This window comes from Mycetomoellerius zeteki, unplaced genomic scaffold, assembly GCF_001594055.1.
Source record: "Mycetomoellerius zeteki isolate Tzet28-1 unplaced genomic scaffold, Tzet1.0 scaffold31, whole genome shotgun sequence".
NCBI lineage: Eukaryota > Metazoa > Arthropoda > Insecta > Hymenoptera > Formicidae > Mycetomoellerius > Mycetomoellerius zeteki.
In genome coordinates, this window is record NW_017257294.1 from 4460772 (window position 1) to 4468541 (window position 7770).

Below are 7770 nucleotides of genomic sequence, written 5' to 3' on the forward strand. Positions count from 1 at the left end.
ATTGTAATCTATGATTGACTAATTTTTAATTTTTATGTTTCTTAAACTATTTCTTAGAACAAATAGTTTGTAAATTTTGACACACTCTGATTGAGACACTCTGTATACAAAGAATTTCAAATAAAATTGTAAGAAATTACCTGACTTGGCAATAGACAAGTATAAGATGAAAACAATTTTTGCCTTATCATAATTCTTGACATTTATGATAAGAGATACTGTATAAATATAGATCGATAGTGAAATTCTTCATATTAGTCGTTGGATCTTTCTCGTGTAGCAACATATATTGTACAATGAAAAGTATCGCGTGGTTCTGTATTTTTCTACTATTTGTGCATTACTCAATGCAAGTTCCGAAATATGGTATACGTAATTTTAATTATTTATGTATTTACTTTTTTCTTTTCTTAATGTATAATGAAACAATAAAATAATTTAAATAAATTTTATAGAGAATCATTTTGTGTTCTCTTATATTTACTTATTACTCTAAATCTGTTTAGTTATTTAACAAAAATCATAGCGATAGAATAACGAATTTTGTAAATATACCTAATTTAATTTTGCACGTATTTTGTACGTCCATTTATTATTATTTGTATTATTATTCCATTTTATGAATTTACATAAAATGGAAGTTTAATATTTTATGTAGGGTAACTCCGGCAAATACGCCGCGCTGGGATTTACGCCGCAGAAGTCAGAAAAAATAGAAGAAGTGGGGATAATTTTCCCGCAACTACTCTGTTACATGCCTTTATGTTATATTAATATTGTGTTATGATTTCAGCTTCTTACTATTAATATTAATGAAATTATTGTGAATTAAATCGATTTGTCACTGTAATAAGGAACGCCATCATAAGTTATAATCTACATACAATGATTATTGTAGGGCGTGTAAAAGACTTAGTGGTATTTCGTGATACATGCGTGTAGAGGAATAGTAAAGCATATTTTATAGCAAAATACAAGTACTTTGCTTTCGTATTGTTTGTTTAGTTTGTTATTTTGTACATCCCATATGTTTGGGATATACGGCATTTTTAGCGGACGGAATTTATGCCCAAAGCATACAAAGTGCGCAGATTGAATTCAGTGCACTAAATGCAATAAATACATTACATGAAATATGTATCTCATGTTACAATATTTGTAATATATGTAGGAAGATTGTAATTATTATTTATTACTTTATATACATATTTATCATTCTTATTCCTTAATAAAATTTTATAAACGCATTTTATAAGTTATTGTATCATTTTATGTCTTATTTATAAGCATTATTTGTGAATTTTTCATGAGCCGTACATATCCCTCCTCCCCCTATGAGTAGCCATATATCCCACCCCTATAGGATATGCGGCAAAAATACAAGGGTTTCAAAAATCTCATTTCTTAATACGAAAAATAAATATATTTCGGATTTTTAATATTTTTTTCATAGTAGTAGATAGTTCAAAGTTTTTACTGATATAGTTCGTTTACTTTAAACATAGTAAATAATACTTAATAAATTAAGTTTTTGATAGGTGCGGAGTATATACTGGAGTTACCCTATATAAAATAAAAAGAATACATATAAATATATATGTATACATAATTTTTTTTTTTATATTTGTTTGTTATAACAATTATAGAGAACTGCAATCATGAGGTACTTCCTGAAGGAAATCAGCAAAGTTGTATAAAAGTGACATGCATATCGGAGAATCTGTTTACAGTAGAACAGTAAGTTTATTAAATTACATAATAAAATATAACATCTTTATATTATTATTAAAATATTACATGTGAGTGTTATTACATTGTTGACACAATACTAATTATAATTATTTACTTAGATGCATTGATGATTGTGAGAAGAATGCAGGACAACATCTTGGAGAACGTAATTCTGAATATCCTGTTTGTTGTCCGCTATGTACTAGAAGTAATAAGCAAATGAAACAAATGAAACATTAGTAATAAAAAAACAGAAACATTAAAAATATAACATAAATTCCTATGTTATGAATGTATGTATAAAACCATTATCAATTATATACTAATTGCTGATAAAATATTGATACACGCAAATATCTGATAAAGTTACATACGCATATGTGTATATATCATTTTCCTTTCCAATAAAAATAACATTTTAAAAAATGAATAATATACTCATAATTCAGTAATATAATACAGTAATAGTTTCTAATTCATTTTATGATAGTTTTGTTTTACCAAACATTTCATTAAAGTTTGGAATGTACAAATAACAAAAATTTTTTAATAATTTATAAGTGTTTTTACAAAAATCTAGTACTGACCAATTTAGGTACTGAAAGACAATAATAAATTAAACAGTAATTATTAATTTAATTACTTATTTGGAATACTAAAAGTACTAAACAACAATGTCTTTAAGGATGTTATATACATATTTTCAAAATGATAATAAAATTGTGAGATAATTACAGATTATTCTAAATCACATTTAAAAATAATACAACAAATTTGGTGACGATTTACTATCTGTAATTTAATTTTCTTTGCAGAGATTGTACGTTTAATACATCCTTAATACATCCTTAATACATCCTTAATACTTATAGTAATTTATAAGGAATTAATTTTGTACTTTTAATATTAAATTGGCCACAGTATTAAATTTTTATAAGAGTTTTATTCTCTATCTCTTTTTAATAATTTAGTAGAATGTAAAGATTTATTATATTTATTATTTATATAGCATTAGTTAACACTAATGCATTATTTCATAATAAACATATCATATCCATATTTCCCAGTCAGAGTGTTAATTCAGTAAATGTATACACTTAATATAGTCTACTGAAAGCAGCGCAATACTTGCTGTGCTCATAAGTTTTACAAAAATAATATCTCTTTATGCATATAATACATTTTAATTACAAATTTCAAATATTTCGGTTGCATTTGAAACTATCTTTAGCAAAAAGAAAAATTTCTAGTGATAATCCACTCTTTGATTCAGATTGAGTCGCTAATAAACTACATAATTTAAATCTCTCAGTACGAATAATCAAGCGACTGTTACGAAAACGAGGTAAAACGGACAGCCATAGAGATCAAGAGCGTGAGACCACGAAATTCAGAAACCAAAATTACAAATCCGCAGTTATATCAAGTAAAAGGCAAATAATAAAATTATAACCAAATCATATAGGAGTCAGAGTTAAAATAAAAATTAATTCTTGTTTACAATCATAATAAAAGATTTTAATTGTACAATTTTTTTTTAACTAAACACTCGATTTTTCTCATAACAAATGTTGATATGTTAAAAAATATTTATACTAAAATATTTTAAAAATAAACAATATATTATTTATGAAATAATTAAATTATAAATAATGTAGTTAATAATAAGTCATATGAAATTCGAGTAAATGAATAAATTGGTATATATTATACATTATATTTAAATATTGTAGAAATAATAAGAAATCAGAATGAAAAATTTATGTAAAAATATTATACTCTCCTTACACATCGCAGATTTGTCAAAATGCAAAACTTTATGAAGAATGGTTCTCCGGAGTATAATGGCTGGGGGAATCTTGATTAAGCATGAAGAGGAGTATATTTCACGTAGTATAGAGGCAACTAACCGAGAGGAGCCATCGCTGTACATTTGCATGTCTCTGCAGAGAAGCCATGGCTAAATATGCACCGCTCGTTACTTAACCAACCACCAAGCAGCGTCTGTGAAGCTCTGCAGCTACAGATCCACCGCGAAACTCTACCATTCTTACACGCGCTATGTCGTTTCATGCGATTTTATATTATAAAGCGACTTAATTTAGAACAGTTTGATTAATAACTATTTGACATTTATCGCGCGTAAAACAATGCGATGTTCTTATTAAATTTCATTTTATTCTCTCTTTTATTGAAACATAAGAACTGATCTACAAAGATTTGACAATTTTGAAGCTGTCTAAAATTAACATTAGGAAATTATTAATGCGAAACTAATATAATATATATTACCCAGCCTCATAATCTTGGCGTTGATGTTGCAGGGTATAATGTAACTAAAGTTCTATCTAAAAAATCTCTATATGCTTTTTCCTATATGTTAAATCTACAATGCAAATCGAATAGCGGATAAAAATGCTCGTGAACCAAGCTTGAAGAGACGACATATGTTGTATAGGTATATTTTTTCATCCCAGAGATCTCCAACTAAAATACATGAAATATAAGAGGAATGGCAAATTTCCATATAAATCTCAGCATTGTTCTTTTGCACTGGAAGAACTGACAGACTGTGGAATAAGCGTTAGCAATGATATATCGCTCTAAAACAGATTAAACTAGTTGGTCTGATACCGGTTATGATGCCATCTAAAGGATATGCTACATGATATTTTTCTTCATTAAAGTTGGAACACTAGAATGCTAAACAAACGTTTAAACGAAATTTATTTGACTGGAATGAAATGCTTCTTCCGCCATTTTAAACCAGTTATTGACGTTTCCCACATAAAATTTTTAAACACATTTACTGTCCTCACTTTATAGAAATATAATTGTTTATAATAAATTTCAATTAAAAATATATGATGTAATTTTTAGCGTGTTCTAATTTTTACATCGCATTAACAATGACAAATTTTTAATGAGATTTGGAGCTTTAAGATTTTTATAATAATTTTCCAATTTTATCTGATACTGAGACATGTAAAATATCAGTTGTACATTAATAATTTTCATATTAATTTTAAAAAGTTTGAAATGTATCAAGCATTTGTAAATTGATATTTCTGAAGTTCTAAAATATTCTATAGAAGAGGTTAAAACTTCATGAATAATAATTAATGATAAAAATTTATCATGTTATCAAGAAATATATTTAATTTTTGTATATGAAATATTAATATTTTTAATCGATCACAAGCATTGAACGAGATTACAGATGTAATTAAATTATGTTTATGATCTGTAATGAACGTACTGTACGGATCAGACAGTGACTATCCTATTGGTTGACTGATTACGGAATAATTGGGTTGACAGACGGTAGTAATTTTGGTCGATATCAACACGGCATTATATACACCAATGAGTTTCGTAAGTGCTCGGAATTAACGCAGAAAAATGAAACTACCGAAATTTTTATAAAATTATTATATATTATGTACAAATTTTGTCGCATCTGCTGAATGAATCACGTCTTACTCTTCGCGTATCGATGATCTAATCGCAACAAAGTAACGCAAGATTACGAGTAATACGTCCTATGAAAATGCTCTCAGGAGGAAAAGGCAGGCTGGGGAGAAATGTAAATTGCGTGGACGGAAAGTATTTTACGCGCAGTTCCACAAATATGACGCGCTAGGTGGATCTAATTGCAAGCCGCATTTCATCCCTAGCTGGAAAAATCTCCAGAGACACGCGACAAAGGTATGTACACTCGCGATATACGCAAGTATTCACCGCAACATTTTGTAGCGAGCTTGAGAAATGATGTAAGAGATTATCAACCCTCTGAATTAATGGCCGCGAAGGACGCACATTAGTAGACGAGGAAATCTCTTGTTTATGAAAAAGCAAATCATTAATTCACAGCGTGCTGGAAACTGTAAGCAACTGTATAAATAGGAAAAAGAAATGGCATGTTGAATCATGTAAGAATCGCAACCGCATACAATTTAGTTCAAAGTATCCGCGATAGTAACGTTATTTATAAAAAAAATAGTAGGACTGTGACTTGGATGTATGTGTAATTATTTAAAGGATATAATGGAACATCTGAAAACATATGAATAATAATATATAAGTAATAATAATATTATAATAAATTATCCTCTAAGATTATTGAAATTGAGATTTACATATCATATCATAATAATTAGAATTTTATTTTAAAAAATTTTGATAAAATAAAATAAAGACAGAATTAAATAGATAAAAAGAAATTAAATTGATATAATAAGCGGTCGGCCGTAGAATTGTCAATAGAAGTTTGAAAGCACAAATTGATGGCTGAATTGATATAATAAGAAAATTTTATTAAATCAGATAAAATTAAAATAAAATAAATTTTAATTTTATTTTTATCTTATCTAATCTATTTAATCAAATTCTCTTCTTATTATATCAATTCAATCATCATCAATTTGTGCTTTCAAACTTCTATTGACAATTGTACGGCCGACCGCTCTGGGTTAAGCAGAATGGGATTGTACGAACCTAGGTCAGCGATTCCGAATGCTCCAGATTGCTTAAATTCTTGAGAAAACAAACTGTAGACCCCATCTCCATCCTTTACGTTCCAATTCCTAGAGACGAGAAATTTTCAGTCATTCTGATTATAAGCGATATTTACTTGCTTGTGCATTAAAATTTAATAATCAGATAATTTTAATCAATTATTGCCTCTCTCTATCAAGAGTGTAGAATAAAAATAGAAAAATTAAATAAGATGCCACATTTAAGAAATTGTCTACTCATACAAAATGTAGCAAAATATACATACCTGTTTTTAAAATCCTAACCTAAAATATATGTATTGTTTTAAAATATATGTATATATGTTACACATAGTTAACATAGCATACATACAATACGAATTTATGATGAATATTAAAATTATTGTATATAAAATTGTGGGTATAAGTGTGTTTATAAAAATATGTTCAATTATGTGAAAATTGAAAAAGTATGCGGTCCATAAAAATGCTGTTAAAAGTTTTTTACACGTTTTAGATACGAGTGCTAGTGAAAGTGGAAAATACGTTTCAATATACGTTATATAATCACCATGCAAATATTATATCATCAAGCAAATAATTCAAAAATACTTTATATTAAAAGTATAAGCAATATTAATATCTTTATCAAAATAGTTGTTAAAACTCATATTAAAAATAAAGAAAATGTAAAGCTGTATAATTAACAATACTACTCGTGAAATTTTGAATAATGGCATGCAGAGAATACATACATATATTGCATGCATTATTATCTTGTTTATTATTAGAACAAATGTTTACGTAATATAATTACGTAGTATAATAATGATTTAATAACTCCGAAGCAATTTCTCTCTCTCTCTCTCTCCCCCCTCTGTCTCTCTCTCTCTCTCTCTTTTTCTCCCTCTCTTTTTCTCTCTACATCTTTGCATTCAAGTTAAATTTTTCTTTTAATTAAAAAACATATGGAATATATAATATGTTCTATTGTCTTTACCGATATATCTATTTGACATTTATTATTATTATCATTATTATTTATTAAAATTAATTGTTTACTCTTTTATTTAATATAATTATTTGTCGAAGTTATTGTATGATTCTTGCATTTCCATCTATACTGTAATTTTTGCATGTTATTTGATAAAAAAGCATATTTTTTGTTTATACAAAGAAACAACTTCATTCTCTGAAGAATCTTATATCTATATTCCATTTCATTTTTCGTACATAAATTTAACATCATGTTCCTTTCTCTCTACCTGTCTTATCTCACCTTCTTTTTTCTCTCTTTTTCAGTCTTATTCCCTATTTCCTTTTATTGAATTATGCACCGAATTCCGACCCGTGTTGACACACCATCGTTATAATATCTTGTTGTACCTCTGGTGGCGTTTGATTTCCTTAGGGCCGAAAATTTAGGAATCTCGAGAATCATGTTATATCCCTTCGAGTCGCATATCGCAGTTTAAATTTACTTAACAAACATTGTTACAGTAAATATGATTTAACATCATATTTACACAAATTGATAAATAGA